This window comes from Anser cygnoides, chromosome 14, assembly GCF_040182565.1.
Source record: "Anser cygnoides isolate HZ-2024a breed goose chromosome 14, Taihu_goose_T2T_genome, whole genome shotgun sequence".
Classification (NCBI taxonomy): Eukaryota; Metazoa; Chordata; class Aves; order Anseriformes; family Anatidae; genus Anser; species Anser cygnoides.
This window is the reverse complement of record NC_089886.1, coordinates 19104757-19121177: the sequence shown is the minus strand read 5'-3', so window position 1 is coordinate 19121177 and position 16421 is coordinate 19104757. Positions and strand designations below refer to the sequence as shown.

At 36.1% G+C, this 16421-nt stretch overlaps 1 protein-coding gene across 6 annotated transcripts in view; it reads right to left on the bottom strand.

The window, feature by feature from the left end:
* Positions 1-16421, bottom strand: part of ATP10B (ATPase phospholipid transporting 10B (putative)) — a 216125-nt gene that overhangs the window by 141940 nt on the left and 57764 nt on the right. Inside the window, exon 1 of one of the 6 annotated variants that reach the window (XM_048064685.2) lies at positions 3880-4061. The exons of the other annotated variants lie outside the window; for them this stretch is intronic. The gene's annotated coding sequence lies outside the window, so the exon portion shown is untranslated. Of the gene's footprint in view, positions 1-3879; positions 4062-16421 lie in introns of those variants that run through there. 6 annotated transcript variants of the gene reach the window in all.

The following is a 16421-nucleotide window of genomic DNA, read 5'->3' as shown; positions in this document are numbered from 1 at the left end:
CAGAAGAACACATTCAGCTATATACATAGGACCTGGTCCAAGGAAAAAAAAGGATCCAGCTGACTTGATAAGTTTACTCAGGTGTTTCAAGTTATGATCTTCAGGAGCCAGAATACTTAAGTGGTTAAATTATCCAGGACAGTCATAGTGAAGATACATCCCTTATTCCTTAAATCAGTTGGAAGTTTTTAAGGTGGCCTTAAAAGTTTGTCTCATTTGCTGAGTATTTTCAATGGATAAGTAAAATTGAAATACTCTGGTATTAGTACTCTCTTTAAAGGGGACAGTGAATGATCTGACTGGAAAAGCGAAGCTGTACTATTGTCTCTGATTCTCACCGAAAGATTGCAGAGTTTAACAAAAAGACTTATTAACAGACAACATTAATCACGCTCAAGTGTGACCCCCCCCCGGTAGGAAGCAATGTTTCCTGTTTCTCATCACTGTGCACGTAAAGATATGAAATTAGGTTGGTTCTGGTCCATCAGAGCATTCACTGTTGCAACAGGCTATGAAAAACAGTCTATGCAATATTATACTTTAATAATAATAATAATAAAGAACGTTAAAAATTGCCTTTTGGCATCCTTCATTTTCCTATGCTCACAACATCTGTTCCCCAACAATTTGTATTTGATCTTCAATTTTGCTAGAGACTATTAAGTTTTCAGACTAGCGCTTTATGCCACGTGAAAGTTTGGAATCCCATCCTTCAGAGAGTGCTGCAAGAAGCTCTATTCTTGCTATCTTTTTCTGAAATAGTTTCAAACTGCAAACCCCAGCTCTCAAACCAACCTATATGCCATTCTCTTGTGTCAAAGCTAAGCCCCAGAGAGTGAATAGGCCTTTAAACTTTGCATATTTGTAACTGTAAGTATGCTGATTTCAACAGAGCACCTTGGGATAGACTTAAAGGTTTCTTTTATTTTTTTTTTCTTCACTTCTCCACCAGCTGTGATGTGATGGATATTTCAGACATTTGCCACCAGAGGGAGATGACAAAATCCCACAAATGCAAAAGGATGGGAATTGACTAATACTGGTAAAAATGTTCCTCTCCTGCCCCCAATGGCTGGAAATCAACTACATTTCACAGTATAAACTACACTCAATGTGCATGCCATATCTGATGAACATGTAAACTTAATTTACTATTTATTTAGAACAAGAACAAAAAGGAATAAAGGATCTTCCTATTATATAACATTATCCAAATGATACATTTTAACCATTAACATTAATTCATTCTCACTTTTATAGAAGTATATTTTTGATTAACTGAGATTCTGAGAGGTTGTCTTTAATTCATATATAGAAATCTGTGAGAAATTGAGTTTTTCCTTGAAGTGTTCAAGACATTAGTTAAGCCAGAAATGCTCAGAGGAAGTGGAAATCTATAGAAGTCCTTTGCTCTTCTTGAAAGGGATGGTGACGACAAGCACTGCTGATGGCAGAGGCTGGGATTCAGCCCCAGGTTCTGCACAATTCTCTGAACTGACGCAGCAAATAACTGAGACCCCACATCCCCACAGGACTCACTGTTGAATCAGCAACAGACATACATACAGTCTCAATCAGAAGAGTACTGGAATAATCAAGTATAAAGTCAAACAAAAAGCCTACCTATGCTAACTTATAAATTTCTTCCATCCTGGCTTGAAACACCAAAAGGGAAACAGATTGTATTGTGGATTTAAAATCTAAATTTTGATGGCAAAAAGCAGCTGATGGGATTCTCTTCACAGGAGAGGTCTCAAAGCAAAGTCCAGCTCAGCTTTTGGTCCACAGCACGCAAATGTTCCTTTGATCGGTTTATATTTAGCACAAGCCTCGCATTCAACACTACCTTCCACAAGATCTTCAACATTTTTGCTTCTACAAAGATCTGAGCTTGAGGAACCTATTCTGTATATGGGTAACAAATTATCTTTCCAAAAAGCTTTGCTTATTATAAAGAAATATAATAGTGGGAGAAATCTGCTCTGATTTTAAGTTTGCTTTTCTATTCCAAGGGATTTCATAGCCTCTCTTTCCAAGCTGTAGGATTTATTCTGAATACAATTTTTATCTTTTGTAGCCAGAGGTTATATCTGTAAAATGCTCTCTCTTCATACTCTGCTCTTGCCACTTCTCCAGATTACTAATGCTTCTAGTTTCTGAAGTTATATTTGGCAATTGCTGGACTACAGTTATACCTGCTGATGCAAGTGCCTGGAGGGGAACCCACTTGGCCCAATGGCTCCTCACAGCTGTGGCAGGAAACCTGCAGCCCCTCACTGTATGGCACAGTGGAGCTCAGGACTCTTTATATGCAAACAGTGCTGTGCTGTAGGGGTAGAGTGACCCTGCCCATGGGCCTGGCCCACTGAGGATCCCAGACCACACAGCCACAGTCCTAGGGCAGAAGCAGAAACAACACTGAAGGAATGATGAAAGTCAAACCAAGAGCAAGGGGCAGCTTCTGGGGTTTCTTCTAAGCATTTCTTTTCATATTGTTAATATTCAAAACTGAGAGGGATTAGTATCACCTTAGAGAGAAATTGAAAGAGGCATATGAAAAAAATTATATTCTGTGCAGGCTGGCTTAGACAGGTGAAGCAACCAGCATAATCAGAACTAACTGCTTGGAGCTGTACCAAGCAAGCTTCCTCGAGACTGCTAGCTTTAAAAGAATTAGATGGACCTTTCCCCAAGTAGGATTTTTCTACTGGCTTCCCTTAAAATAATTAGCTTGTGACATACGGATGTCACAGACATTTCTGGCATTTGTTGCAGTATGATGCACGACACACTTTAAGACTCCAGGTGCTTGTCAGGCAGGGTGAAATACTGGACAGAGAGGTGCTTGATGCAGTCGTGCTTGTTCTACAGTATGCAGCATAGGGCACAGTAGGAGGCAAATTATCAGACTGAAGGGATCAATGGTACACTCTGTTTTTCAATAGTTATCTTTTTAATAAGCAGGGCCAAATTTTTAACAGAATTCCCCTTTTAATTAGCATAATTAGCTCCGCTATTTTTTTAAAAGTCTAATCAAGTAACAAGACAACGAAGAGCATTGTGCTGTAGTTTCCTGTGCACAGAGAACAATGATAAGAATGGTTCAAACGCCCTCAGACAAATCTGTTAACTAAGGCATTTTTTTCAGCACCTATCCTTTTCACTTCTGAGATATTTCTTTCCCTTCAAGAGAGAAACTAAAACCCCTCTGCTTATGTTATTAACCAAAATTTCTCAGTCACCAGACTGAGTTTTTATTTGAGTATACAGAGTAAAAATGCACACCATATACTTTAACAATAGCAAAGCTCTGTTTTGAAGTCTCTGCCATCACCTAGGACCCTTATTGATCCTATTTAGGATTCACCTGAAAAATGTCTTCTGCAAGGAATCCAAACACATCTTGAGCTGCATTTTGTCACAGAGTTGCACCAAAGTCTCCAATTGTAAGTCAGGAGCTTTCCTACTGTTCCTAGCTATTCCAACGAGCACTACCAACAAACATACCTGGCTTCAAAGTTTGTGCTCTAGAACTACCTGTGGCAGACAGAAAAACAAAAAGCTTCAGAGGACTGTTTCACAGAAGAAGCTGATTAACCTATCCTTTAGATTACCCAGTAAAACCACTTCCGGTTTGTTTCTTTCAGCAAAATACTGTTTTCCAAGAATGGGTATTAGAAAACAACTTATCATTTGCCTATTTTTTTTTCTTCCATTGAAAAAGAAGAAATTTTATTTCAAGGGAGGCAAAATTTAAACTCCCTAGCAGTTTTATTTTCCTCCCTAGAATTGCAGAGTTGTTTCAGTGTAGGAAAATTAATGAGAAAATTATAGAAAAAACGCTAAGCTAATTCCACTCCCATTACAAGCCCTGCTTACCAGAGAAGTGTAACTGGGTGAACAGCATTCAAGCAGCCAGAGATCACACCAAACGAGTGAGGCTGGCTGGGTTCCTTGGCTCAACAGGCTTCAGCTGGAGGATTAGCTTGGCCCAAAGCAGCAGAGCCTCTCACCCACAGGTTCTCACCATGCCCCAGCTGCCCCAGAAACCCCCAGCCCTAATGTGCTCTAGGGTATAGCCACCAACAGAGGCAATTAAGAGCACAGGTTCACCTCCTGCTCCAGGGCTACATTTCTAATTAAATGTTGTTCACAGTCAGCAGCTTTCCAACAACACCCTCTATTATACACAATGACTGCCATTAAAATAGTGCTTGCTAACTATTAGGGTGTTCATCATCACTTCATTAACGTTTTTTTCTTCCCGTATAAGATAAAATTATAGGCATTGGAATAAGAGATGGAACATGATTAAACTTATAAATAAATCCATGGTGATTCACTTCAAGCAAAGACAGCAATCTGTTAATGACTTGCAATTCTATGCTATGGATTGGGAATAACCTCTAAGTTTATGAATAACTATATAATAACTGAGAAGAAAAGTTAGCTGCTTTTAACTCTATAGCCAAATCCCTATTGATAGACATAACTTTTGACAATGTCTTGAAACCTGCCTTCTTAGGAATATTGCAAGTAATTTTTTTTAGTAAACTGAGGTTGCAATTAAAGAAAAAAAGAACAAAATATCTACAGCTTGCATTACAGAATAGCTTTTCAGACAATTCAAATATTTGTTTTAAAAAAGCAAACTGCACTATGGCTGTTTGTTACATCAACTAATAAGTCACCACATCACATTCAGTTAATTACCAATTGTTCATTTTCCAAAGCTAAGTTTGAATTAATTATCAGAACTCTCATTAAACTGTGTCTGTCACATCAGACATCACATTAAAAATTACACAGGAGCAGGAAGGGATCCACTACTATCGGTGGATCAAGCGGACAACCAGACCTCTCCCTGTGCACCACAGGATAGAGGCAGCATAAGTCAAAATCTCCAAAATAAAAAGCAGATCATTTCATAGTTTCAAATACTATAGATTTTCAGTTGTGCTCATAAACCTTTCATGTTGTAACCTGTGTGAAACAATTTCTCTCTCACTGAAAAATGTGATTTTGAAGTCTGTAGAGCAAGATGATAATATTTAAACAGAAGATTTTAAAACAAATACAAGACAGTTACAGTTGATAAAGTAAATACCTATTTTATGTATTTATTGTTATAAAGTTACAAACATATGAAAGAACTCCCGCCACTAGAGTTGCCTGGATATTTTCTGCTATTTTTTGAATTACTACTCAGAAATCACAGGTTTTTCAGACAAACTGGTAAGATCAGTTGTGATAAGCTTTCAAGCTCAATATGACTACAAAGTCAAAATTCTAGGCAGCATAATAAGATATAGAACTTATTTAAATGATAAATTTCAATTTTTAACAACACTTTGCAATTTAACTTAAAATATACTTTGAAGGTACAGCAGAAATGTCTAAAAAACCATTTTAGCTAAGCCTATGCAAGTTTACAAGGTTTTTTGTTTATTTATTTCTGATAATTTTCTGCCCCACTTCAGAATGAGGAAAATATTTCACCTTGTGATGCTAAGCCAGCTAGTCCCAAAGTAACCTTTAGATGACAAGCACTACTCTAAAGCTCCTCCCTTGTTCAAGGTGAGAAAACTGGAAAGAAGAAGTGTTTTGGCAAGGTGAACTGCCGAAACAGCTTGAGGCAGTGGCAGCTGCTCAACAGAACACAGCCGTATTCATTTCTGCTCCCTGCCAAATATATCGGAAGAAATAAAGAAAGATAACAGGACAGAATGAATTAGTAGATCTAAACAAACAGACTTACCCCACTCTAAACACTCTTCAACTTCCCTCGACAGTGTTTTTAAAATTAAATATACAGAAGTCAAACAAGCAAGATAGTAAGTAGCACTGTCACAATAACAGACACTGGTGTGGGCAAAGAGGAGATCGAGATGATGGTTTGATTTAGATATTCTTGGTATAGAAACTTGAACAAATCAGTATCAAAAATACCGAGTAAGCTAGAGTAGGTTTATTTATTAGTTATTAATCAGCTAAGTTGCTTGCTAATATGCACACAGAAAACTTAACTTTGGCAGAAGGTATTTGGAATACAAAACACCTCTCCCCAAAGCAAAGCAAAAAAAAAAAAAAGAAAAAAAAAGCTTAAAACCATTAAGTGTTATGATCTGCTCTATACATTGCTGAAATCTTTAAAAGATACCTATTTTTAATTCTAGCTAAAATTCTTCAGATTTTTAATTTTAAGGATTTAATATCAGTGGCACATTCAGCAATAACGCAGGAAACAATTTCAGATGAACATAATGAACTGCAGACTCTAAACAGATAATAGAAATTGAGGACCCTATTATCAGAAAAGTTAAGCCCAAACCAATGTAATACACAGTTACTTATACGTAAAGAACTGTTCTACCCTTGTAATGAAAATTTTGTTACAAGGCAACTTGTTGTGCAACTTTATGCACCGCCTCCCAAATATAGCTCAATGCAGAGCCTGAGAAGCGTGTATCATATCATTGTGCTGCCAGAGAATAATACAGGAGGAAAACCTCAACACCATCATAAACATTAAAATAGACCATATTTGTATACTTGATCATACTGGGGTCCAAGTCAGATGGTAATTTTGATACCCACCGGTCAAAATCAAAACTGGTGTGCTACTGTATAACAGTATAACGTAGTTCAGTCTATACAACAAACTGCATATAAACTCTAGACAATTACCAGGAGTTTGATGGCAGAATAAAATTGAGACTCAAAAAGAAAGTGACAGCCAAGTCACTGATGAGAGAAAAGTGGAAATGGAAGCCAAAGACCTGAACTTTCAGATCTTCTTTAGAGACATTTTACCTTCAGATCAACTTAGGGTCAAATTACTACCAATGTTATTTGTAAGCATAAAAACTGAAAAAACATTATCAGGTTGTCCTGGATAAAGCTCAGCTCTTCCTGCAATTTGGAAACTCTCTAAGGGGACTTTATAGTTTCCTGCTCAATTCATCTTTTTGGATTTTAATGAGCTTTGATATGCACAAAAGTAAGCATATGCTTTTTTGTAACACCAACTGCAATAACTACAAATACAGCCTTTGTCAATAAGCCAATTTAAATCATTGCATAAATATAGTCTAGTTGTTGGGCTTCATTTAGCTTCCCATTTCTAGCGAAATAACTGCCATGCCTCCTTCAAGGAGGCAATTTGCACCAATTTACCCTGAAGGCTGCTAAGGAGACTTCATCATCCCTCTAACTGACTTGCCAACTCTGTCAGAGTAAAACACCATTTTTCTATTCTGCAAACGTAGAAGAGCACAAAGAATAATTTGTTCTGAGAAACAATTCTCCAGGACATTCCAAGAATGTCTTGTTTGATATAATATAATTTGTGCCCAAAGGAGCAGAGGGTAAATGTCTTTCCATCCAATATTTTTAAAACAAGTTTTTCTCTGCGAAACACATCATTGGTGGCAGCAAATGTAACTCATATCCTCCCCAGCCCAAGAACTATTTTCATTCAACTACCTCTATTCCACCTAAATATCATATTAATATAGATCAAACTGAGAAAAATAGTATGTTAAAATCTGGAGAGGAAGCAGTTTCTACTGTTCAGTGCTGCTGTGAGTTTCTTTGTACAAAGAGCTCAAATAGAGCTAACAATTTTTTTTTTACATTCCCTGTAATGTAAAAAAAAAAAAAAAAAAAAAGTGATGCCCATAAAGAGAAAGATGAAAGACTAAGAGCGAAGAAATGACTTATTTAGAACACTACCCATGTTTTTCCATTCAGTTAAGCACAGTTGTGGAAAGAGTCCAGCGACCCAGGTTTTTGTCTTTTAGTCATGACCTCTTTGAAGACCTCCCAAACAGAAGAAAAATCCTCATACCTCAGAAAATGTGGACATTATCAGAAGATGAGTGAAAAGAGGCATGGGAGGAAATCAGAGGTAGGGACATACTGACAGACAAGAAGAGAAGCAAGAGTCCTGTCAGAGTAAATATACCATACCATATGCGTGTTTATGATGACATGTATCCTCTGAACAGGGCTGCTGAATCAGTGTGGAGTAAGGAGTGGTGTTTAAAAAGCAATAATCCTGGATTGTGTGTGTGAGGTCCTATAATCAGGGCAAGTTTTCCCTGAAGACAATATAACCCATAAATGTTAACAGTTTGGAAGAACTGGGTTCTAACTTTTTGGAGTGGCTCAGCATGAAGCCGTAACTGCTAAGCATGACGTTGTTTGGAAGGATCTCTCTCAAATGAGTGCAACTCAAAATCTTTGATTTTTCCATCACAAAGCAGTCAAATTACATTGGAATAAACATATTAGTCTGTGAATTTGAAAGCTTGAGCCACACACTAAAATTTAGAGAAAGAAGCAAAAATATTTGTGCTTAGATGTTTTGAAAGTGTGACTCAAAAATTGATTTCCCCAAACTGAGTACCTGAATTTGGTATTTCAACACTCCCATGTTGCCTCAGCATTTTTTCCTGCTAATCACTAGTATTAATATAGAAATAGAAATAATAGAAGTATAAATTTTTATAGAAAAAAAATTTCCTATGCAACAATAAACCTATTCATTTAATGTTTCAATGCTAAGACCCACAGAAATCTTTTTTACAAGATAAGCTAAAAAATTCATTAGAATATACTTGACTGTCTTTCAATTATTTTCTTTCAATTTTGCTTTCAATTATTTTGTCTTTTCTTCTCAATTATTTTTTTTTCATCTAATCACTTAAAATCAGGCAAATAAGATCTATAAAATCAGTTCTCGATATAAGCATGCCTCAGTTATTTAATTCAGGTTGGACAAAATCATTGTTGCAAGTGTTCCCTCCCTAAGTCATACAGATTGTGGGCACTGCAGGGGTCAAGCAGACAGGAAAGGTATACTGGCCATCCATCCCTAGGAGTACAGAAGGTAGACTTTAAGCACTTTTTAAAAAAGTTTGCCTGTTAATGTTTGTAGCTTAGCCCCTGTATTTTCCATTGACTTTGTCACTTCTGTGCCTATGCAGTGTGTACATAGAGCAAGACAAATTGCAGTTCGGCTGTGGCTTCATCTGGGATGGAAACAAATTGGAACTCTCTCACGCTAGTGAGTTGCTGACAACAAAGCCTTCACAGTCAAAGAGACCTGACTGTTTATATAACAAACATATTGATATAAATGTAGGCACCAAAGTAAGCCAGAATAAATCATTCATCCATGAAATAATGCATCAGAAACACACTAACAACTAACCTAAAGAAATATTGAGAGAAGCTTTCTATATTTAAAGAATGTGCAAGATGAATGTTTCAATTAGATTAAAACCAGCAACTATTACTCAATTTATCATATACAGTGACTACTTAGAGACTGAGTGGATGAGAAAAAGGACTGATCTTAAAGCTAGTGTCATTTAAAGCTTATCTGTTTTTAGGAAGATAGTGAAGAGAATATGCTGTTTTCTAGAAATCATTTTAAGGTCAAATAATTCTGGCCACATTTTTCCCAAGAGTAAATGCTCTTTTCACTAGAAATGCACCAGAATTGAATTTGGCCTACAGGGCCCACTGATGAAAATAAGAGTATTTCAACCTGACTTACGTGGACATTATAGAAAACCACCTTTTTATATACACAGCAGAGAACTTCAGCGAACTTAATCCCCATGGAGATTACATGGAGATAGTTTATTGCTATAGCAGGTGCTTCCCCCCTGCTCCCCCCAAAAATCTTCCAGAAATCAATTACAGCCATTGAAGAATAAAAGCATGAAACTCTCATGTGAAACAAGCCTGGAGAAATTTATCCCTCTAAAATTGTTAGGCCTCCTTTTTGTTTCCATACATCCTTAAGTGTGAAACCATTCCAGTGAGTCACTATAGAAATTTGGCTTTAAGGAATTTAACAGAACATCACCAGAATGATATATATCTTAAAGGCCCAACCTACAATGTGTTTTATAGATAGTTGTATCCTTTCCACATCATTCTATCTAAAGAGCTTAAGAAACACAGAAAGACTATTCTGTAAAAATTTAGAGAAACTAAGGGAGTAATTTCTATAAAATTAAACAGAGCACTCAATGGAGACTTTATGCTCATGGCAGAGAATAATCAAAATGTGACATAGCTATCCAGTATAAAATAAACCCATCACATTTTCTGAATGAGTCTGAATGACCAGAACCATTCATGACTAGTGCTGCTGTCAGTAGGCTATAACGTTTTTGATTCCAGGTGAAAGATTCCCAAAACAGATTTTTATTTTATTTTATTTTATTTTATTTTATTTTATTTTATTTTATTTTATTTATATTGTCTAACCACAGTCTTGTGTCTTGCATACTTGTTTCTTTCTTCTTTTTTTTTTTTTTAAATATATTTTACTTGACTTTAGCCAATAAGACTGCTACAGGGAAGATTCCTCTTCTTTTCTGGATAATCTTTTCCATTACTTACAGCACACAGACAGGGGAAATGAGACATGAACATCATAGTCTAGGTTTGCCACACATTTAAGGTAAGTTCTCAGTAAACTAACTTGCACCAATGTCCCTGACTCACTGGCTAGGCCATTTCTGGAATCAGAGATGCATCAGGTATTTCTACACTACTATGTCTCCACAGATACAAAACAAATGGACCTGAAATCTAGTCCTTAAATTATGTATTTCTACGCTTCTTATGGGAGGACCTCAGATGGGGGGACTGCAAGAATGCCTTAAGAGTTGCACACAAACCACAAGGCATGCTCCAGTATAAATCATTAGTGTTATCTTATTAGAGGCATAATCACAACTTCCCAGTAAAATCTGTTCTCTGGTTTCTGCTCAACGTGTCATTGTCATCACTGGCAACCTTTATAGGTTCTTGCCAAGGGTGAATCAAAGATTCACGGTGACAGATACTTCACAGTATTTTGTCTTAGACACTGCAAAACCACAGAGGCTACCATTGGGCAAAATGCTACCTGACAACAACCTAAGCAAAAGGTGAAAGGAGATTTGTGATGAGTATAACTTGGTGCTGCTAATACATATAACGCTGTTTGTGAAGCAGTTTCAACGGTATGTTTCAATTGGTGGCCAAAACAATTCCGAGACTGGAATCGTGGCACCACATTCAGAGACACTGTAATGCATGTCAAAGGCAAGTGGTTTGTGCTGTTTGGATTCACACTGAAAGCAGCAGAAATTATACACTTGTGCTCATTTGTGTACAAAGGCATCCATGATCCTATATCTAATCATTATGTTAAAATTAAGGGGAAAGTTATCACTGAGAACAGAGCATAAAAAAAATGAGTCACATGGAAAGTTTAATTCCAGTAGTGTCTCCAAGTGCAAGACAAACAGGAGACTGCTCTGAGCCTGATCAGCTGTGAGAAACCAGTGACTGAAGGAACATATTGAATGTCTATTTAAGGTATCATAACGAACTCCCAGCTAAGAAATGATCAGACTTATACTGAACAGACACTAGCTGTCAGCATGAAATGAAACAAAATGATGACTAGTATTGAAGAGATGCACATCCTACTAGGAATGTCTGAACGTGGGGAAACGAGTGTGAATACCTGGTCAGAAAGGAAGTCGGACAATGGGTCCATTTCCCTTCTGTCAAGTCCAATCAGCTACTACTATACTGTCAGCATCCAAAAGGTTTTAGCCTTGAAAGAAAATAATGTACATATCAAGTAGTAAGCTTATCAAGAAAAAATACCTGTGTTCAAATATGGAAGAATAAAGGAATGTGCATAAATACCAAAACACAAACAGGAAGTTTGTCTTTTAGATGTGATTAAAAACTCTTAATCAGGTTCCCCAATGTTGCTCAGCTATTTTCCCCTTTTTGTCAGCAAAAGCTGTTGATCACCTACTTATCCCATAATTTAAAAGTCCCAGGATCTGTGACAGAAAGACAACTTACCGCTTCATCTGGAAACCTAGCTTTAAATATCCTTTAACTAATTTACAGGGAAGAAAATTCCTAATAATAAAGGGTATATGTATATTCTTGGAACTCCTGAAAGAAGTAATTAGTTCAGCTGTATTTCAGAGACACTGATTACTACTTCAGCAGACTGTACAGATTACTGAGGATGCTCACAGAAAAATACCAAGGTAAAATTTCTTGCTTAGCCATTGCAATGGCAAGTACTTTACTTCATTGCTCAATTAAAATCAAGATTTCTGAGATTTTCTTTTGCTGAAAAGTATCATTTCTCAATTACAAGTATTATGAAATATATCACATTAAAACCTCCTAGTTCTGTCTTCAAAATACAGCCAATTATTCATGTGCTTGTGCATATACTGTTTCACTGCTCATGAACATTTTCATATTCAGGTGAATATTGACACCTAATGCGTATTTCTAAAACAGGTTACTTGGAAAGAAGCAAGTTTACCTATGAAAACCACAGCAATGTTGTATTCTCCTTTTTGGAATTATATAGAGTAATAAAAATGTACTGAACAAAAAGCAATGTCTTAAATGCTAGGCGATGGTATTTATAAGCTATAACATCTGCAAGCTATATCATCTTCCTTCCATCTTCATGTTGCTTCTACTGCATAAAAATCCTTCCTGTACTATGTCTTTATGCATACTCTCAGTTTTCAGTTGGAAAAGCAACTTCTTGCTATAACATTGAAACAAAAAGTAGCTGTCATTACTTCTTCAATGCTCAATGTCTTTGCCCCACTGCATTTCTATTTTTTTTTCTCTTTATTACTTCTCTAAGGTAATAATTGAAGAAAAAATCAGTAAATTAACATGTGGCTTGTCATGTAATAGCATCTGTGATGCATGAATAAAAAGACACTTTTGAAACAGACTAAATTATATTTCTGTTTGCCATTTGTTAATTTGGATTTATTAAAAAGTTGCTTAGTTACTACAACCTGTGCCACATAGTCAAGGTGAGATGTGCTCCATGTACCTCACTACTTACTGAAAATAATTTTTGTTATCAGAAGTGGTTCAGTGTACTGGTAACTGCTTATAGGCCTGGAAGCCCATCTATAGGGCATACTTTTCGTAACCATTTTTCAGGTTACAACTTATAAAGGTGAATTTTAAAAATCAAGCTTCTAATCTATAAATAGTGAGTGAATTGCCTCTGCTCTCACCTGTAAGATTTTCATCTTTAATAGTGGAAATGCTAAAGGCAAGCAAGTATGCCAGATATAACCAGCAGAATCAGGGATCTTCATTCCTCAGCCTTAAGCAGATTTTCAGGTAAGGGTTTTCACTTCTTAATCCATTTATTCAAATCCAATTGAATTCAAAATGCAGAGTTAATACCAGCAAGCTGAATGCTAGATGTGTCCTGAAACGCATATAAATGTACTTTGGATGACAAAAATGAAATTCATGAATCTCACCCGTCCCCCGGAGGGGGGAAAAGAAAGCCAAACCAAATTATTTACCATCTAATAAATACTGTTTGGAGAAATCTAAAGAAAGCTTCTACAAAATCATTTCTAAGCATTAATCAGCTAATTGTTTAATGACAAGATATGTGAAGATTCCCCTTGGAGATAACCACTAGCATCACTGAAAGAAGCTGTAAGACAGTAGATACTCTGCTGACATTGAGAGGCAAAAGTACTATACATTTTACTTCAGAACTCATATGTATGAAGCCACCCTGCAAAAACTTTTTAAAGACAGCAAGCTGCAGAGATTTCAACAGAGCTACAGTAACTAGAAGTGTGTATACTCCAGTTTTAGGCATATCACAGAGCTGGCAAGTATGCTCCACTGTAAGGTGGGGTACTTACTCATCTACTTTGGGGAGAAATCTGTGATCATTGCTTTTGTGGGTATAATGCGCTTCAGAGCGGACAGCATTTATGCATGCCCTAAAGATGAAAGGCTTTTTTTTTTTTTTTTTCCCCATCAATTCCAGAGTTGCCTGAAATCAAGATTATTTAGAAAGAGCCTCAGACTTGTTTGAGACTGAGAATGGAAAGCATTCAGACTTGTGGCTAGCAGCGGCTGTGGTCAGCAGCAGTACCCTTCTCGTCATTTGCAAGAGACATTAAGGACCAGGTTTATGAAAACATCATGCTGAGATGTAAAAATCTACAAAAGTAAACTTGCGAGGAATAATTTCCACCATAAAAGAGAATACATTGCAATTTTTTTCTTATTTTGCCTGACAATTTCTTAATGATCCTGAAGGTCATTAAGCTCAGATATTGTTAGAGAACCCTGTAAACTGGGAGAACATCATGCCAGGCAGTGTGCTTTGACATGTGCTGAGTCGAGACTTGTTATATTTCTCCATATATCTAAGCAGCAGAGATTCTGCATTTCATTGGCACAGTCCCCCTAGTACATTATGCTAAGTAGACTTACAGTGCTGTATCATTAATAATGTTTCTGTAGTAGGCACTTATGCTTCTCAGCACACCTACCATTGGGACATATGGTTTATTGCATCAGTCTTATTAGGTTCCAACTTTTACCTACCACGAAAATACCTATTTCTTGTGAATCCACAGATCACAACTTTCCTGTCATTTTTCCACAAGTAATTGCCTGAAACACCACAAGGTACAGTTAAGTATCAGTGTAAATCATCCGGTGGGCAAACTGAAGGAAAAAAGTGGCCCATCTCCTGGCCTCGTCCTGAAGCACAGAACATCCAACACCAGCTGTTTGTTGATAAGAATCAACGTCAGATTTCCCTCAGTCCCTTCCACTTTAACATCATGCAGTCAACTTTCTAAAATTGACCTAAGACTTTAGGCTTATGACCGTTGCCGTGTTATATTGCTACCACAATTATTTCCTCTGTTGTATATTATTTCTTCTCAGTGCATTTAAAAGTGCATTCAAAAAGAACAATAAGAGAATTATCCTACAAAATAAGAGGTCACAGAAAAGTCTAGCTTCACTTCTATCAGTATTTCTCCCTGAAATTCTTTTCCTATTGAGATATTCATTTACCAGTTACAAACATGGGCTTAGCCCTTTGACAACAACCCAGCTCTGATCAGTGGAGGCATTTAAAACAAACAGCTCAGAATACGGCGTGTGAAAGCAGCCAGTTAACTACAGTAAGATCCATTATACTTGTTTTTTTGTTGTTGTTGTTGTTGTTTTTTTTTTTTTTAATATGAACCCTGTATAAGAACAGAACTTGGTACAGCCAGAACCCTTGTCATGAGGCACTTACATATCCATCTCTTTACTTAATTTCTTTCTGTTAAGATATTGATTTCTATCTGAAAGTACATGCAAACTGGCGGTCCCAAAACAGTGAGAGCTATACAGTCAGGGAAACAATTTTGTTACAGTGGAATTGTCACAGCCCTGTGTTTTCATTATTTGAACAACAATGCCAGTTAGAGATACAAAAATAGCAAGCATTGTTTAAGTTTTGATGTTTTATTTATTTTTAAATTACCAGAGTACGTTAAAATTGGACTATGGACACTTAAAAAATGGAGAAGTCTGAAATAATGCAGAATTTTAGTTGGAATATATTGGGTTATTTTTAACACAAAATGTGTCAGACTAATAATGATATCTTTATTTTATTTCATCTTTTAAATAGTTTAATTGCCCCAGAGAATATATCTAGGAAGTTATGAAAAAAACACCACCATGCAAAACACAAACAAACAAAAATACACCCAACCAAATATATCTTCCTGCTTTCCTACAGACAATTGCGGGTTTCCAGGAATAATTAAAAAAAAAAAAAAAAAAGGTTTCCAATATCATCTTAGTGCTATACTTTATTTGAACTTTAAAATAAGCATTTTTTTTAAAAGAATACTTATTTTGTGCCATCAGTCCAAATGCTTATATGCCTAGGGAGGAAGCATTAAAAATCTTTTAATCCTTTTATTAGTATATGTACATATACTTATACATACATATAAATATATAAAAATATAATATATATAAATATAAATATATAAATACATATATTTATATGTATATTAGTATATGTATAAATTAATATATGAACATATATACATGCACACACTACTACAGCCAATTTTAAAATTTGAAGTTAAAGAGACACTTTCATAAGCTGAGTTAAATCCAGATCCTGCTGACTGGGTCATGTTCTCAGGTGACAATTTCCTTGAATGAGAGAAGCTCTCACATACTCTGATCTGTAAAAATCTTCTATTTTAAGTAACATTAGATTTTCTTCAAAAAAATAATTGAACTTTTTGATGAAAGCACCCTTTCCCTTTTTTAAAGGAATCTGTTTATACAAGTTCCAACAAAACATCACTATTAATAGCAAGGTGGAATATCTGTCCTTATAGAAAGAAGCGTCCTGCTGTGACACACTATCTTGTTTGCCTTTCATGCCTGAGAAAATTAATCTCTATGCAGTCCCTGCTGGGGTAAAGATTTATGGTTTCTCAGGTTTTGGAAACAGTTAATTAAGCAGCTACACTGAGTTGCACTGAAAGTAAGTC